Source organism: Dermacentor variabilis, chromosome 2 (assembly GCF_050947875.1).
Source record: "Dermacentor variabilis isolate Ectoservices chromosome 2, ASM5094787v1, whole genome shotgun sequence".
Lineage (NCBI taxonomy): Eukaryota > Metazoa > Arthropoda > Arachnida > Ixodida > Ixodidae > Dermacentor > Dermacentor variabilis.
In genome coordinates this window covers 190,343,127-190,362,366 of record NC_134569.1, presented here as the reverse complement: position 1 = coordinate 190,362,366, position 19,240 = coordinate 190,343,127, and positions in this window count along the sequence as shown.

Genomic DNA, 19,240 nt, shown 5'->3' with positions numbered 1-19,240 from the left:
AGCGAGACCTAATTCTCGACATGGACTTCCTGAACCAACACGCCACCACCACTGACCTGATGTCGAAGTCGATAACTCTGTCCACAGACCAAGCGATGCCGACGGAGAGGCCTTCCAGTCAGCGTGCCTTGAGTGCGCTTGAGGACGAAGTCAGCATCCCGCCTCGCTCAAGCATCGTCATTTCCGTCGGCAGCGAAGCACTTGCAGACGTAGGCGTCATCGAGGATGACCGTCTAGTGCTCCACCGGGAAATTTGCGTCGCAAGAGGGATCGCTAAACTGCCCGGAGGGAAAGCGAAAGTGATGCTGACAAACTTCAGCCAGGAGTCCAAGCACATCAAGAAGGGCACAATGATGGCATAGATCAAGGAAATTCCGGAAACCAGCAATGCATTTGTCCACTCGTACTCTTCCGCATCAACGCTGACGACCACAGTTCTCGGACTCGACTTCGACATCAATCCAAGTGTCCCCCTGAGTTCATGAGAGTGGTTTGTTGGGGTAGTTCGTACATGGTCATACTAGGAGAATGCCAGGAAACTTGAGAGTAGAAAAAATCAAGAGGCAGCTATAGACAAAGAGACAGGAAGGTGACCTTCCTGTCTCTTTGTGTATGTCTGCCGCTTGATTTTTTCTACTTTCAAGTTTGCAGGCATACCTTCCTGTCTCTTAGTCTATGTCTGCCTATTGATTTTTTCTACTCTCAAGTTTGCTGGCATTCTCCTAGTGTCCCCCTGAGTAAACAACAACAGCTCAGAAGTCTTTTAGGTTGATAGAAAGGGTGCTTTTCGACGTCATGGAGGAGTCGACAAACACCAGTTGCAAAGCATTGCATAAGAAGCGAAGAGTGCACTCGACATCTCCGCCAGAGCCTTTAGCGACTTTCGACGCGAGAACGCGAAGCCATTAGTCAACAAGTCGATGAAATGCTGCACGACGACATCATCCAGTTGTCGAAAAGCCAGTGGGCATCTCCTGCCGTCATGGTGAAAAAAAAAGGACGGAATCTTGTGTTTCTGCATCGGTTATCGTCGACTAAACAAGATCACGAAGAAGGACGTCTACCCCCCTTCCACGGATAGACGACGCATTGGACCAGCTCTACAACGCTAGACAATTCTCGTCTATGGACCTCAAGTCTGCCCACTGACAAATAGAAGTAGACTCGAGCGATCACGAAAAGACCGCCTTCATCACACCAGACGGCCTCTATGAGTTCTAGGCTATGCCATTTGTACTGCACTCGGCGCATGCAATGTTCCAGCGCGTGATGGACACGATTTTAGCAGGATTGACGTGGGGGACCTGTTCAGTTTATTTGGATGACTTCGTCCTCATCGCCGCAAATTTTTACGACCACATCAGGCTGCTTACGGCAGTGCTAGAGGTCATCTAGTGACCAGGGCTTACTCTGAAACCGAAAAAGCGCCGTTTCGCTTACGATGAGCTGCTGTTGCCAGGCCACGTCATCGGCAAAGCGAGTGTCCGCCCCGACTCGCAGAAGGCGCAGCTGTCATCAAAAAGTTCTCGCAGCCCACCGATAAGAAAGCAGTGCGTAGATTCCTTGGCATGTGTGCCTGCTACAAGTGCATTGTCAAAGACTTTCGCGCATCGCTGAGCCGCTGACACATCTAATTGTGACATCGAGTTCAAGTGAGACACGCCGCAGGCCGACACATCTCAAAACTCAAACGACGCGTGCAGTCGCCGCCGGTACTTGCGCACTTCCACGAGGACGCCGATACCGAAATCCACACTGACCAGTAGTCTAAGCCTTGGTTCCGTCTTAGTCCAGAGGAAGGATGGACTTGGAACGGGTGATAGCTTAGGCTAGCCAGTCGCTCTCAAAAGCAGAAGACAATTATTCTACAACCGTAAAGGAATGCCTCGCCATAATTTTGGCTACAGCAAAATTGCGCCCTTACCTTTGTGGCAGGCCATTTATTGTCGTCAGCGACCATCACGCCTTGTGTTGGCTAGCGAATTTAAATGACCCTTTAGGACGGCTTGCGTGGTGGCGCCTTAGACTGCAAGAATATGACATCACTGTAACCTGCAAGTCCGGGCGAAAACACTCGGATGCATATTGCATATCATGCGCCTCCATTGACCCGCTGCCGCAAGGTGACGACGATGACGACGCCTTCCTTGTATAAATAAGTGGGGAAGCCTTCGCTGAAAACCAACGCGCGAGACCGGAGCTAAAAAGCCTCGTCGAGTATTAGGAAGGGCACACCGACGTTGTCCCTAGGGCATTTAAGCGAGGATTGTCTTCGTTCTCGCTTTAAAAAGATCCTACTCGTAAAGAAGAACTCACCAGTCTGCGCCAACTATATTCTTGTTGTTCCTTCAGCGCTGCGTCCAGAGGTGCTGCACGCCCTACATGACGATCCGACCGCTGGGTACTTCGGATTCTCCCGGACGCTATCCAGGATACAGGAAAAGTATTACTGGCCGCGCCTGACCACCGACGTCGCTGGTTACGTCAAGACATGCCGAGACTGTCAGCGACACAAGCCATCGGCGACAAGGCCAGCGGCATTGGTGCAGCCAATTGAGCCTCCTTGCCTACCATTTGAGCAGATATAGATCAAGTTCTTGGAATCCTTTTCCGCGACAACATCCGGAAATATGTGGATCGTCATGGTGACGGGCTACCTCACTCGCTTTGTTGAAACGAATGCTCTGCCGAAGCGTAGCGCAGCCGAAGTGGCGAAATTCTTCGTCGAGAACATCCTGCTGTGACATGGCGCCCCAGAAGTTCTCATCAACGACAGAGGAACAGCCTTTACATCTGAGCTCACCCAATCCATTCTGCAATACAACCAGACAAGCCATAGGAGGACACCTACATACCACCCGCATATGAATGGTCTTACTGAGCGCCTCAATAAGGCCCTCGCCGACATGCTAGCAATGTACGTCGACGTCAAACACAAGAACTGGGATGCCGTCCAGCCGTACGTAACGTTCACTTGCAACACGGCGGTAAAAGAAACACTGGTGCCACCGTTCAAGCTGGTTTACGGCAGGAAACCGACAGCGACTCTCGACGCCACGCTGCCGCCGCATGTCGCCGACGAAGAGAATCTTGACATCGCACGCCTAAGAAGCCCTACAGCTCGCCCGCCTACAGATGAACCAGCAGCGTACTGACAGCCGACACTGCAACCTCCGACGACGCTACGTCGAGTACCATCCTGGCGAGTGTGTTTGTGTTTCGACCCCAATATGCCGACGACGACTTGGCGAGAATCTTTTACACCGCTATTTCGGACCTTACAAGGTCATCCGACGCATTGACGCACTCGACTATGAGATCGTGGGAGACGGCATTTCTTTATCACAGCGGCGCCGCTCACGACCTAAAATAATCCATGTCGTGCGCTTAAGCCGTTCTACCAGCGCCAACGAACTTTGAGATGTTGCATAACTCAAGTTTTGACTTCCTTTCTTTAGTATGTATTACATCGGACTTTGTTTCTTTGCTGTTTTGTTACTGTTTAATAAGTGCCCTTTTGTTTTTTCGCTCTCCTGTTTTTATGTTTGTAACACTGGAACGATGCTTTCTGAGAGGGTCATTAACACGTGAACTTTTATACCTTTTTCGGATGACCGCTTTTCACGGTCTAACAAATGTTATCGCTCAGAGCGGGACACTCCAGCATGTATCGGAAGTTTCTCGAATGTTATCGATTGTTCTTTCTACTGTGGTCACGCAAGCTTGTGTAATCTGATTGCATGTGCGACGCGAATTGTGTAGAACTTTCTGGAAGACACGGGGGCATCAGCGATTGCTCTCGAACCTTCGATGGTTCATGTATAAAAGCTGACGCGGTTGACCCGCTGATCACATTATCGACGGTCACCGACTGTGTTCGCCGCTTTCGCCATTAGTTGAGTGTAGCCTGTTTTAAGGCCAAGCTCCCCCAATAAAACGCCAGTTTCCTCATTCCCAGTTTTGCGGCTTTCTTTACCGCCACTACTACGTGACAATATTTAAAACAAAGCAGAGGGTGGGGCCGTGTATGCCTCAAGTAACGCTCGACAGTCACCCGATTATTGCAGCGACTCTGTGTCATTCCTTGGCATAAAATTAGATCCTAACTTGAAGTTTACTAATATTGCGTTTGTTAAACAAGAAGCGGTTTTCGGCATAAGAGCGCTAATTAAATCATGTGCATATTTTTTCAGAACATACATTATTATATTTACACTTTGCTTTCATTCACAGTCATTTCACCTACGGTATTGCTTCCTGTGGAACTACAAATGTCACCTCTCGTCTATTCAACACACAGAACCAGGCTATTCGCATAATCACCAACGGTTCCTTTTAGTCAAACGCTCTCCCGCTACTCCAGGCTAACAATAAACTACCTGTATCTGGCTTCCTTAAGTATCATTTAAGTACTCTCTTTCTTAAATTACTTAACAAGCAGCTCGCTTACGAATTTGTGCACCATAGATAAATCACTAATACCAACCACACTGGGTTTGATCATAATTTCATCTTTTTACTACCTAAATGTATAACAACTAGGGGAAAATAACCTCCTCATTTTCAGCGTTAAAAATATGGAACGACCTACAACATTCAGTTAAACTAACGACATCTTTGAATGTATTGAAACATGAATGAAAATGTTTTCTTTTTTGTATTAGTTTCAAGCCCTTTAACATGTTCTTCTGTATAATTACGTTTTTTGGTATACGTACTTTATGCTATGTTTTACGGTTGTTTACCGTTGTCTTTATTGCATCATCCGCGTTCATTTATTTTGTTTGCACTTTTTTAAGTTTTACTGCTTTAGACCATGTTCTGCATATAAATATACATATATATATTGTTTAGAACCGAGGGTCACGCTCCTGTCATTAGAGACTTTTAGCTCAGCGGGTTTACGTTTCGCTCCGCTCGCGGTCTCAACCGTTGCTCCAGCGGGGCGGCTCGCCAAAAATGAATTTTAGCCCGGCGGATCACTCATCCGCTCGAGCGGGGTAAAGAGCGGGGCGCTCTGCTGCCCCACCTAGTGGTCCGAAAAGGGGTTACTGAGAAATTAATTTGAATTACGCTTGCTTTTATAGTGCAAGAAATGTTGAATAAAGATGTATTACATGTTCTCAGTATATTATTTGTTAATAATGTACTGAGTACTAATGTACGGGTCAGCGCCGCAGTCGCCGTCGTCGATGCAGAACTGCCGGCGTTCATGTTCGCGGCTGCCATCTTGCATTTCCCATACACGCCCGCGCGCGCTTACGCACGCTCGCGCGCTGCGTACACCCTTCGCTGGGGAGTGCTTTCCAGCGGGCGTAAACGCTGCTCCGTAAAGCCGCTGGCCGCCTCAGCGTTGTGCGCATGCGCAGTCGCGTCTCCGCTCGCCCGCTCCGCTCCGCTGGCCGTAAACACGCTGGGCTAAAACTCTCTATTGTCTTTTAGACACTCGTCTGCATACTATTTGTGAATTATTCATTGTCATTCAATGGAGAATAAACTGAAAATGATGTCAATGGGGATGTGCCGCTGCATATGTGCTGACCTTCATAGACAAAAAGTTATGTAGATCACTTTAGTGGTGGGTGGAGTCGAAGCCGCGTCGTGAATATTGCGACAACTTTGTCCGAGTATACTGGGCGATAAAAATTTACGGTTGCCTTAAATCTAGGCGCTGGGAGGTATGTAAAGTTCACCTGTAGAAGTAAGTTATGTGGTCAGGGGAACGCGAAGTGAGATGATAATTACCGGTGTCTGCCGGCCAATTATGTAAAATTGAGTAAATACCCTAAAGTTATTTTTGAAGTTCATTAACTGTTGATTAACTTAAAGAGAGATTTATAAATTGATCACCGTGAAGTGCGTAAAATGTATAAGTATTGGAACGATGAAAATGGCTAGTGATGTATGCTAGGACCATAAAAGATCTAGTACAAAGGGTTGACTCAGCAGTGAGCCATTGAACACAACGGAGGCAGGCGCTTTAGAAAATTGCCATTCCAGCAGCAGCCTCTAGTGAGGGGATAAGCTACCACTCTCTTATGCTGATAACACGGAATGTGCCAACTACTTGAAAAATTTTGATATCTCATTGTCAAAAAATGGTAGGGGAATCTAACTTTGCCTTATACCCCTACGGCAAATCTAATGTCATTTCCAACAAATGACATTTGTTGCGAATGTCATTATCACGCCGCGCTGTCACACGGCGAAAACTAAAGTCATTTGAGGATAATGACAGTGACGATAGCAAAAAAAGGGCATGCAAGAATATCCTCCAACCCACTTTTCTCCAATAATTACTTTCCAATATGTTAAATTCCACTGGAATACGTGATCGTCCCTTTCACACCTTAGTGTTCGATCACTAACTTGTCGACATTGCCAACGAACTAGAATCAAGCGAAGCCGATGATAAGGCAATCAACACGGCGAAAGGCACGATGGGCGCTACCGCTGCCACTGCTAAAAAGGAACGAGAGCGGCAGTTGCAGGTCATCGCCGTTCTGATGCGCGTGCAGGCTCCAAATATCCACATTCTGGGCGCGTGCCACAGGAAAACACGTGCGTGCATTTACGTCAAGTCAATCGAAGTGGCCGATGCTCCGGTGCGAACCAACACGACTGCCGCAGCGAAAGCTAAAGCCGCCTGTCTAGCCTTTGGAGTGAGAGTAGCTTTCTGTAATTAGGCACTGTGACGAACTTCAATATCGTTAGATTAATAATTTGCTCATGAAATTGATAGAATAATAGTTCTTTTTTGGTAAACAGAAAAAGAGCATGTACTGTTTGCAAAACTGATCGGTATGCTCGTGGTGTGGAGGGTACAATTCGGTTGCAAAACGAATGCGAATGAGTTTGGGAAACTGATTCATTTGTAAATGCCATTTTCGACGAATGTCATCACGTTTTACCGTGTGACAGTAAACAAACGGCATTATCCGTGAGTGTCTTTTGTTGTAAATGACATTAGATTTTCCGTATAACAGGGGTATTAGCCGTCTCCTACGGGCACTCGCACCTCGGCGTCGGTGTTCTTTAGGTTAAGCGAGCGAACGTCTTTTCCCTTGCACGATATGCGGGGCGAGGAGCAAGGGGGGGGGGGGGGGGTGAGGAAGGAGCGCAGCGCGTGCCACCTAGCGGAGCGTAGCCCCCTAGCGAGCGGCGCGCGAAGTGCACCTTATGAGCCCTCTCCGGCGCTGACGTCAGAGCATGTAACGAGCGCGCGCGCGCAGCTTTTGCAAGCGAGCAAGCAGGTGCGCGCCGGGAGAGGAAAAAGCGAGAAAGGAGGCAGCGACGTCACGTCCGCTCAGGTAGGAAGATGTTCAGTCTAGGACATGCAACTGTTTTACATTAATTAGCCGGTAAAATATCATTCCACCGTCTTGTGCCTTGCGTCATTAGTGACGTCTCTACTTTTGCTTTCTACTTCCGGGTTTCTAGGAATTTCACGAGTCGTGCTCACGTTGCGCGTCTCTAAAGTCTACGATTCTGCCTCCATACAATTCAGTAACTCAACTTGTAACTAAACTTATGCTCTGACATCATATCTATAATGAAACTGTGCTTTATGTTTTCTGATTTATCTTGAATTTCGTCCGCTGTCGTCTAGGGATGTGAAGCGGAAGTCTTGCAGAAGAAACAAGGATGTCAGTCAATGCTCGTGCCACTAAAAAGTAGTTTTAACGCCCACAAACATTGCCGGGTGGAGGGAGATTTGTTGCCTGTATGCCGAATCAAACTTTCTTTGTTTCTTCGATCGTCTACTTCTCGGAACTCTTACGACACGTAAAGTACTGGTAGCATTTCCCTACATTTATCGCAGACAGAACATTCATGACACGTCAACAGGTAGCATTGAGTGCCATACGTGTGGCGTATACTAAGACGGCCGAGAATAACCTCAATTTGTCGTTTCTTTGTATGATTGCGGGCCAGTTTCCTACGTCTGGCTTGACGTGAAGTTTATTAACTGTTACGGCACACTGGAGACAGTTAATTAAACTTCACCTATGTCAATGGTGCCTCATTTTCTTGCGTAGGAAGGGCTTTAAAGCTATAGCAAAGGACAGGTACGGAAGAATTAATTGCTTTTGCAGTTACTGATGTGGCCGTATGGACGGCCAGCATAGTATCCTCGATGCCTCTGCCCATGTAGGCGGAACATAATGATATGCTGCCGCGATGGGTACAAAGCGCGAAGGAGACTCCACCTGCAACAAGTGATTTTCAAAGTTTGTTTCAGAAAAGAAGCACACCTGGTATATTCCCTATGTGTATTGATTGCATAAGGGGACATATGACAATCATTGGCATATGTCCCTTGGAATCGCGACTAGAAATTACGACCGCTGTGGCAAAAAAAAAAAATGTTTTTTTAGGTGGGACACGTCATGTTACACGGATACGTAAAGCTAACGCATGAGTTGGCGAAAGCTGCGCGGAGCGTGCGTTACGCTGCTGTCGCCACGAATATTCACCGGATGTCGGTAACTGGACCAGCGTTGAAGTCCCTTGAGGGTTTGCTGCGCCAATCTCGTGGCGCTCGACGCTGCGCTATCGGTCGTGCTGAGCCAGTTGGCCGAGGAGGCCCTCTTGCGCGAAGTGGTGAAGGCTGCGGCAGAAACGTATAAGTACCGATTTATGCAGAACAACACGTGTGACACGGCGGTTAGCGCGAACACCCAATGATAAGCGACGCATTGCGCTCGGATATGTGCCAGTTTGATTCTTCCGAAGAGATCGCTTTATCAGGAACGGATGCGCTTTTTAAACGCGACGTCACTTCTTTGGCTACCCTAACCCGTTTTGATCTTTCTGTCTAACCTCGATACCACGATCGCGCAAAACGAATTGATAAAATCTAGCACCTACTAGGAATGCAACCTGAGCCTGAAGCGTGGCGAACGAGTACCTGTACGCGCCGTCACGCCAGCAGGTGAGAAGGGGCATGCAACAGCTGAGACGTAGCACCACGACGGCGCAACGCCGCCGTCGTCGTGCTCCACAATATCAGCGCGCATGCGCTGCTCGGGCGTGGAGGTGTCTTCAGATACTCGCAGAGCGTTTGGCTGCGAAAGCGACGAAGCCGAACAGATGCACCGTCGCGCTCCGCTCAATGGGCCGTACTGGAAGTCGAATAAGGTATCTCAGCTGTGCGAGTGGGGGATTCGCGCATAGCTTAGACAGTCATTCTTTTTAATTTACACACGCTCCTGGCCCTGGTCGGGTCCTAGCAAAGGCGCAGAAGTGAACAGCGATACACGGAACGGTATATTAAGATAACAGTCTCGCAGGAAAGCTACTCGTGATGTAATACAAATAAAAAAGGAAAACATATGTAATTAGCTCATGCAATATAAACACGTCACATACAGAAGTTGATGTCTGCAGTAACCTTAAAACAAAAGTTAAAATTAGGCAAGGCACGCGACTTCTTCTGGTAGCTTGAGCCAGTAGGGTAGTGCGGCTAGAAACAAAGAATACTAGTTACAGTTATAGCGAATAGGGGCTTGTAGGCACATTCTGCTGGTACCCATATTGAAAGCAGAAATAGTGCCCGCTCCAGGTCACTTTGGCGAGTTTAGAGCGTATTTATTATCTGTCGCGCCATAAGAGGCCACCAGGCCTTTTTCCGCCCACAGGGAAAGAACCAGTGCTTCCACTTGTCGGGACGTTTGTGGTGTCGCAGTGCATGAAAGTCGAGCAGAAGCTAAAGATCGCGCAGCCAGCGATGTAACAGAAATTTGTAGGTACTACCTTTTTTTTTTATGGGGTTTTACGTGCCAAAACCACTTTCTGATTATGAGGCACGCCGTAGTGGAGGACTCCGGAAATTTCGACCACCTGGGGATCTTTAACGTGCACCTAAATCTAAGTACACGGGTGTTTTCGCATTTCGCCCCCATCGAAATGCGGCCGCCATGGCCGGGATTCGATCCCGCGACCTCGTGCTCAGCAGCCCAACACCATAGCCACTGGGCAACCACGGCGGGTGTAGGTACTACCTTAACGGAGATGCGAAGACTGCTCAAAGAGCAAAAACTTTATATCACGGCGACGTGCAGCTTGCCAGCTGTTGTAGTCTGCAGTGCTGATAATCCGTGTTCTTTAAGGCGTGCCAGAGTGCGCGTCTTGTGAAAGTAAACGCAGTCGACAACAGCTGATGTCTAGGTGGCACATTTATATGAGAAAATTATTCGCATATTTGTTTATTTGCAGGCATATAATAAAGCCGGCGGACGCAAGAGAGGTAACTGGAGATAGCTGGGAGAGGCCATCGTCCTGCTGTGGACACGAATTAGGCAGCGCGTAATCGAGGCTGCCCGCATAAATTCGAAGTGGTGCCACTAATAAATTGACATGCCGATGTGACAGGTAAAAGATAAGGCGAACAGAAACCGCCCACGACTCGTCGACAAAGCAATGGCCTTCTTAAGTCTGAAATTCTATTAGCTCCCGTTGCCAGCGGCCTTCAAATGAACTTGAGCGAAAAAACTGAACCTTTATCCGGGAACTCAAAATGAGAACGAAACGAGAGCATCAGGGCATGGTTGCGAGAACAAAACGGCAACACCCGGGCGATGGGTCAAAACTTAAGAAAATGCGATCTCTGCCCCCAACTATTTTTATATTGGTACAAGACCACATTACGTATGCTATTTATTGCCCAAGAAAGTTGCAGAAAATATTGTCAATTCGGCTTCGATGAACTTCGGTTTCTCGGACACGTCATCAGTGCTGAAAGCGTTCGGCCAGATCCCGAAAAGACAGCAGCTGTTGCGAGGTTCCCGACACCCACAGACAAAAAGTCAGTGCGACGTTTCTTGGGTTTATGCGCATACTACAGAAGATGTGTGGAAAACTTTTCAAACATTGCTGAGCCCCTTACAATACTGACAAGAGAAGATCAAGCATTCATGTGGAAAAGCGAACAACAAGACGTCTTTGACGAGTTAAGGAAACGCCTGCAAGCTTCTCCAATCCTTGCCCATTTTGATGAGACAGCCGACACTGAAGTTCATACCGATGCGAGTAACGTCGGCCTCGGTGCCATACTAGTGCAGTGGAATAACGGCCAGGAGAAAGTAATTGCTTATGCCAGCCGTAAGCTCTCGAAAGCAGAGGCAAACTACTCCGCAACCGAGAAAGAGTGCCTTGCAGTCATTTGGGCAATATGTAAATTTCGACCCTACCCCTATGGTAGACCATTCAGAGCAGTCAGCGATCACCATTCGCTTTGCTGGCTGGGGAATATCAAGGATCCATCCGGACGAGTAGCAAGATGGAGCCTTAGGCTTCAAGAGTATGACATTACAGTCGTATACCGATCCGGGAGGAAACACAGCGATGTCGACTGCTTGTCACGGGCACCCGTCGAGACAACTGTGTCAGAAGAAGAGGATTTTCCGTTCCTTAGCATTGTTTACGCGTCACAAATTGCTCAACAACAACCAGATGACCCGCAATTGCTTCCACTTATACAGCGCCTGGAGGGACTCGACGTTCAACTGCCGCGTGTTTTCTTTAGGGGGCTATCCTCGTTCTGTTTGCGAGGAAGTGTCCTCTACAAAAGAAACTTCGAGAACAGCGAGACAAAGTTTTTACTTGTCGTACCCACATCTATGCGAGAAGAAATTTTGCATGCATGTCACGATGAGCCGACGTCTGGACACATGGGCTTGAGCCGTACAGTCGCCAGGATTCGTCTGAAATACTACTGGCCCAAGTTATTAGCATCAGTGCAGCACTACGTCAAGACTTGTCGCGAGTGTCAAAGGCGCAAGACTCCATCCGTAAAACCGGCCGGTCTCCTCCAGCCAATAGAGCCACCAAAAGCCCCATTCCAACAAGTCGGTATGGACCTCCTTCGACCCTTCCCAACATCATCCTTAGGCAAAAAGTGGATAGTTGTGGCCACGGACTATCTGACCCGTTACGCAGAAACTGATTCTCTGTACAATGCAACGGCTGTCGAAGTTGCAAAATTCTTTGTCCACAATATTGTGCTCAGGCATGGCGCTCCCACAGTTGTTATTACCGATCGTGGAACGGCCTTTACTGCGGACCTAATGAAATGCTTGTTGCAAATGACAGATACTGATCATAGGAAAACTACGGCGTACCACCCTCAGACAAACGGTTTAACTGAACGCCTTAACAGAACATTGACCGACATGCTTTCGAAGTATGTCGACGTTGAACATAGGCTGCGGGACGAAATTTTGCCATACATCACCTTCGCATATAATACGGCCGTTCAGGAAACAACACGAGTCACCCCGTTTGAACATGTATTCGGCCGAGCAGTAACCACAACTTTGGATGCTATGTTGACGTTAGATGAAGAAAACCATAACTCATCTGACCTAGATGATTTCTTGCAACGAGCCGAGGAGGCACGACAGATGGCAAGGTACCGAATACGCCGCCAACAACAAATCGACTCCAGCCGGTACAACCAGCGCCGTAGTGAAGCTCATTACTAGCCCGGTGACAAGGTGTGGGTATGGACTCCAGTGCGACGCCGTGGACTGTCTGAAAAGCTTCTGTGCCGATACTTCGGCCCTTACGAAATACTTCGTCGTATAAGCGACGTCACTTACGAAGTGAAATCCGCTGGACACGAGAGCCCAAGACGGCGCAACTCCACGGAAGTTGTACATGTTGTCCGCATGAAACCCTACCAGGAGAGGTCATGAACAACAACAAGAAAAAAGTGAAAGCCCACAGGAACCCCTATTTCCTCTCGCGCATCGGGCCGATGCGGTAAGGAGGGGGATAATGCCACGACAAACTTGGTGACATTCAAGTTGCGCGCCCTTTGCATTGGGCACTGTGCACGCCGTACAGTGGTGTTATTCAGCGACAACAGGCAGCGATCTTCGTGGCACGGGCAGCCAGTTGGACCCGGCTCGCATGCGCCACGCGCACGAGGTGTCACGCGAGGAGAAAGAGGAAGACGGTTCGAGCCCAGTTGGAGAACGCGACTGCCGCGGATTTCTGCACGACCGCAGTGACTTTTACTTGTGGGCACAAGTTCGCCTTTAATAAATATCCTTGTTTTACTAACATCGTTACAATATTGCTTCCGAGTTCTTTCTAATGTTTGTTCGCAATATCAATCAAGCTGTAAGTTCTAGTACGCTAAATGTTTATTTTTCCTTTCCAATATTTTCAATAGCGACGTTGAAAAGGCAGATACAACGCACCATACACTTAATTGTCATCTTTTGCCGCTGAGACAGAGTTGTCTGTGCTCTTTTCAACGCCAGTTGTCCGTGAGTTCTGCGGCGCAGGTTTGGCGCCGCCTCCTTCGAGAGATGGCGCCACGCTGCGTGACCAGGCTAGAGTTACCTCACGCCCAGCGTCCGGCGGACCGAAGATGGATGTGAGGTGGCTGTATGTAATGGTCGTAATTACTCCAACCAATCTGCTTTGCCGGTGGTCATTTCGTGCTTCCATCTGCTGTCAGTTACGGGGGAGTGAACATTTCTTGTCCAATGAAAGTGAGCAACAGTTCATAGTTTCAGTATTTGTTTATTTCAGCATGCCAAGTATTCGATTTTACTGATGAAGAATAAGAAACAGATAACTGATGCTTGTAAAAAGATTATGTGTCGCGAATGCGGGAACTTCAAATGGCTTTAAGCTTTACGTTTTCGCATTCGCTGCTTCGTGTTAAGCCTCCGCTCCAGGTACCGCTGATTCAGTTGCAATCTTGTAATAGTAATATGCTTGTCTAGACTGAGTTTTCTCTTCAATCGCTCATTAGGTTCACTGCAGGTTGAAAGTTTGTCGGTCACAGAGAACTCAAACTACCTCTGTCATGCTTGCGCGGAAGGCATCCTAGCCAGCAAATTTCGAGAACTTTTCGAGGTAGAATCAGAGATTGTCAGAACGAACGTCTTTACTACAAATTTACCCATGTCATGAAGTGGGCAGCAGCATCTGGCCGGCTTTCTCTAACATACATGTATTAGGAGCACTGCTTTAAAAAATAATTTTACAAAGAGTTGCCTTTTACCCAAATAAGTTACGCGCCTATGGTCATATTCTGGTGTTTCAGAACGAGGTTACACCAAAGCGCCTACGCGGAGTTTGTTGTTAATTTGCGTTGGCAGCAAGCAAGTCGAGCCAGAGCTTTAATAATAGAGCCATGCAAAGGACACTGACTCTTTCCTTGAGGCCCGGAGCTGAAAAGCGTCGTTCAGCTACGTGCGGCTCTTATTTACATCTCGGCCGGTACTAACAACTGAACATGCTGTCGCCGACAGTATCAGATCGGGGGTGGTAAATAAGGTGGCTGCTTCCTGGACCAGGTAGTTCATATTTATTTAAAAACCTTATGATAGAAAAAAGGTTTGTGTTATTTACGCGTTTCGAACACCGTTTTCTTTTTACTTTGAGCGCAGTAATATTTCCTTCGAGCGTACATTATTCTGCGACGCGGTGTTTATAGCAAAAAGGAACACCAAGCCTCCCAACGTAGTCAGCATAAAATTTGTATTGTGTAAGCACGCTTGTGTCACCTTCTCTAGTTCTCTAAGATACCAGCTTTACAAGGCTGTAACCTATAAAATGAGGCATATGCCGGGTAAGGCTCACTTCGTCATAAAGTAGTTTTACTATAGAATGTTGAACGTGTCACAAAGGCCGGGGACTGCGTCACACATTCTTTCTTGCTTTGGTACTTATTTTTTGCTCAACGAGATGTTAGCCTCTAAATAGGGGAAATCCTACAAAAAACTAATTATATATATGAGTGATCACCTTGTGCTTGCTCTTGCATCTTCCTCACAAACCAGCTGTCCAGCGAACGTCGCCGGGCCATGGACGACCTGCGTGGCAGTGCGTCCTTCGATCCAAACGACGAGGGTGCCACGCTACCGGATCTCGAAACATTGCCCGCCAGTACCGGCTTGGCGCTCGACGATCGATCAGCGGTGCCCTTATAGATGGAGGCTCGCTTAGGTGCAGGTGCATCAGAGGGCTGTGGTGCCTGCAGGGCGACAACGTAATAGATTGAACGTTATGCAGATCCCACGCACAGTGGGAATCGATGTAAGCGAAGCTTTCCGTGCTGGATGTTTTGAATGTCGATAATTGGTTGTGATGTTGACGGCTAAAGCTTAATTTCTTCAACGTTTAGTCTAAGATGAGAGTGGTGAGTTGATGTTAAACGTTACGTTGCGTGCGCCACTGCCGTTTGTCTGCGTAGTACACACAAAACACAGGGAGAGGCGTTTGCTTGAGGCGTTGTTGTGCGCCATAGTTTATAACCTGTCAGAGGGTTGAACTTTGTCATTTCCTCAGATGGCACATCAAGTTATAAAGTTTCATTCAGGGCCTACAGACAGGAGAGTGTTGGATTGTAGTTTAACTATACGAGAAAACTCAATTCTGTTATGCGTAAGCTCAAAGAAACCCGTTTTCCGGCGTTTCTCACATACGTAGACCAGCCACGTGGTCCACGACTTGCGCGCGACGGCGCGCTAGTATCTCGGGGGCCACAGAGCGGCGTGCCCGATTCCTTTCAATACCTCCAGATGGCACTCGCTACCGCCGCATCGCGGACCACGCAAGACGCCGCGTTTCTACCAGATAACCCGCCTTTGTGCATAGCGTTCGCGGCCAGCGTTTCCCGGTAAACATTACGGTTACGTACGATCCAGTTACCGGGAAGCGTGAGAAGCAGTCAGGGGTATTTGGATGCGATCGCGCTCCATTCTTAAAGGCGAAGCGTAAGCGTCCTCGAATTTTTTTTAGGCTCGGGAGTGTTGTCTTAGACGAGCGTATTGACCCTTTTCGCTGGGCAGTTTCTTCTAGAGAAAAGAGATTGCGCTTTCGCCTGCGCGCCGCACATTGCCTCGCGAAAGCGCATGAATAGGAAGCCATCACAGCGTCTGCCCTAGAGATGTAAGCAGTTGAAAAAAATATAGAATAACAATTTCAGGGAAAACGATTTTTTCGTTTTTTAAACAGGATCAAATTTAAAAACACAGAGCTTCCCCTCAGAATTCTTCTGTTGCGACGGGACCCCTTTTGATCTATCTAAAAACTTGATCAAAACAAAGATTTTGGGAGTCCGCGAAGCACCTGGATTCATCCACGTGGTGGCAAGGACTGCTACAACCAATGGTTGAGCCCCCTCACCTGCCACGCACTGCACATTTTCCCGTCTCTTGCGCCATGTGAAAAACTGGTTCGAGTATGGTAATGTGCACAAAAAACTACGCAACACAGTCGCAGGGGATCGCGTGCAAAAACTTGTGTGCGTGCACTCGAACCTCGACGTCCGGAAGGGTTCGTCCGCTGCACAGCGAAGCGTTGACGCGTCAAGTGTAAATGAATCGGACACAGGTTGATACAACTATCGGTCTTTGCGCTTCGATGTGGAATCAATGCGTGACGCGAAATTGTGCCTAGATTTTGAAACCGGAAGCTCTGCTGGGACTTTTGTGATGCAATAATGTAACAAGTATATTCTTTTCAGTGTTAGAGAAATAAGTGTGTCGGGTCTTTCATGGCTCTGTGCGCAATCGTCATTTTTGTTCAGTTTTTCCTAGTTCTCTGAAAAAAGAAGACATGCAAGAAGCCAATTTTGTTCGCGCCTCTCAAAATTTCATGAACTTTTACATCTCTAGTCTGCCCTGCTACCGCGCGAGCAGCTGTCGGAAATCCAACTGTGTGTTCGCTAGCGCAGTGGGCTCCATTCATGCTGCAAAATGGGGAGTGGTAGAGGGAAGATATGTGCACCAATTGGCTGCAAAAATAGTGGCTAGCATTCTAAGCAATGGAATTAATCTACGTGCCCAAGTTTACAGGCCCCTGCTTCATAACGACTGCTTGTGTTGCCGGCGCATCGCGACGTACAGCTTTTCTAGAGAAAAAAAACAATGGCTGATCCGTCTTCGTTGTATCGCTAACCCCATCCCAGGAAGGATTTCAACCGCCGAAAGTAAGCAAGAGTGAGTATTGATCCTTCATCATCATCATCATCATCATCATCCTGGCTACGCCCACTGCAGGTCAATGGCATCTCCCATGCTTGTCCAAGTACCCCGGTCATGTGATAATTGTGGCCATGTTGTCCCTGGAAACTTCTTAATCTCATCCGTCGTCCCAACTTTCTGCCGCCCCTGCTACGCTTCCCTTCTCTTGGAAACCAGTCCGTTACCCTTAATGACGATCGGTTATCTTCCCTCCTCATTACATGCCCTGCCCATGCCCTCCCCATTTCTTTTTCTTGATTTCAACTAAGATGTCATTAACTCGCGTTTGTTCCCTCGCCCAATCTGCTCTCTTCTTATCCCTTAACCTTACACCCATCATTCCTCTTTCCATAGCTCGTTGCGTCGTCATCAATTTGAGTAGAACCCTTTTCGTAAGCCTCCAGGTTTCTGCCCCGCAGGTGAGTGCTGGTAAGACACAACTGTTATAAACTTTTCTCTTGAGGGATAATGCCAACCTGCTGTTCATGATCTGAGAATGCCTGCCAAACGCACCCCAGACCATTCTTATTCTTCTGATTATTTCAGTCTCATGACCCGGATCCGCTGTCACTACCTGCCCTATGTAGATGTATTCCCTTACTACTTCCACTGCCTCGCTAGCTATCGTAAACTGATGTTGTCTTCCGAGACTGTTAAACATTACCTTAGTTTTCTGCAGATTAATTTTTAGACCCACCCTTCTGCTTTGCCTGTCCGTCCAGGTCAGTGAGCATGCATCGCAACTGGTCCCCTAAGTTACTAGGCACGGCAACATCATAAGCGAATCGCAAGTTACTAAGGTATTCTCCATTAACGCTGATCCCCAATTCTTTCCTATTCAGGTCTCTGAATGCCCACTGTAATGACGCTGTGAATAGTATTTGAGAGATCCTATCTCCCTATCAGACGCCCTTCTTTATGGGGATTATTTTTTTGCTTTTTTATGGAGGACTACCGTGGCTGTGAAGCCACTATAGATATATTTCATTATTTTTACATACGGCCCGTCTACACCCTGATTTCGCAACGCCTGCATAACTTCTGAGCTTTGGACTGAATCAAACGCTTTCTCGTAATCAATGAAAGCTATATATAAGGGTTGGTTATATTCCGCACATTTCTCGATCACCCGATTTATAATGTGATTATTGCCATTTGGTGAGTAGCCCTTACCAAAGCCTGCCTGTTCCTTTGGTTGATAGAAGTCTAAGGTGTTCCTGATTCTATTTGCGATTGCATTAGTAAATACTTTGTAGGCAACGGACAGTAAGCTGATCGGTGCATAATTTTGCAAGTCTGTGGCGTCCCCTTTCTTATGAAATAAGATTATGTTGGCATTTTTCCAAGATTCCGGTACGCTTCAGGTCATGAGGCATTGCGTTTACAGGGTGGCCCATTTTTCAAGAACAATCTGCCCACCATCCTTCAACAAGTCTGCTGTTACCTGATCCTCCCCAGCTGCCTTCCCCTTTGCATAGCTCCTAGGGTTCTTTACTTCTTCCGGCGTTACTTTTGAAATGTCAGACTATTCCCTCTTCCATTATCGTCGCGGGTGACACTGGTACTGTATAAATCTCTATAGAACTCCTCATCCACTTGAACTATCTTATCCATATTAGTAATGATATTGCCGGCTTTGTCTCTTAACGCATATATCTGATTCTTGCCTATTCCTAGTTAATTCCTAGTGCGGTAGATAGAGTACGTAGTTGCTATTTCTGAAAAATAAACACCCTGATTTCGTTACTGCTTGTGGACACTGCTCGTTACACAGAGACAAAAAAAAAAGGAGTAGCACCGCTTCCTGGTTTAAATCTCCCGCACGTTATTTGCACACATCCAACCTAGCTCATATGCAAAGTTACGCCCACTCCGTCGCCAACGTATCAAAAATGAGTGAGTGGGCGCACTCTTGAATCAATTTGCCGAAGCACGGGTGACGGCTATGGAAAGAAGAATGATGGGTGTAACGTTAAGGGATAAGAAAAGAGCAGATTGGGTGAGGGAACAAACGCGAGTTAATGACATCTTAGTTGAAATCAAGAAAAATAAATGGGCATGGGCAGGACATGTAATGAGGAGGGAAGATAACCGATGGTCATTAAGGGTTACGGACTGGATCCCAAGGGAAGGGAAGCGTAGCATGGGGCGGCAGAAAGTCAGGTGGGCGGATGAGATTAAGAAGTTTGCAGGGACGGCATGGCCACAATTAGTACATGACCGGGGTTGTTGGAGAAGTATGGGAGAGG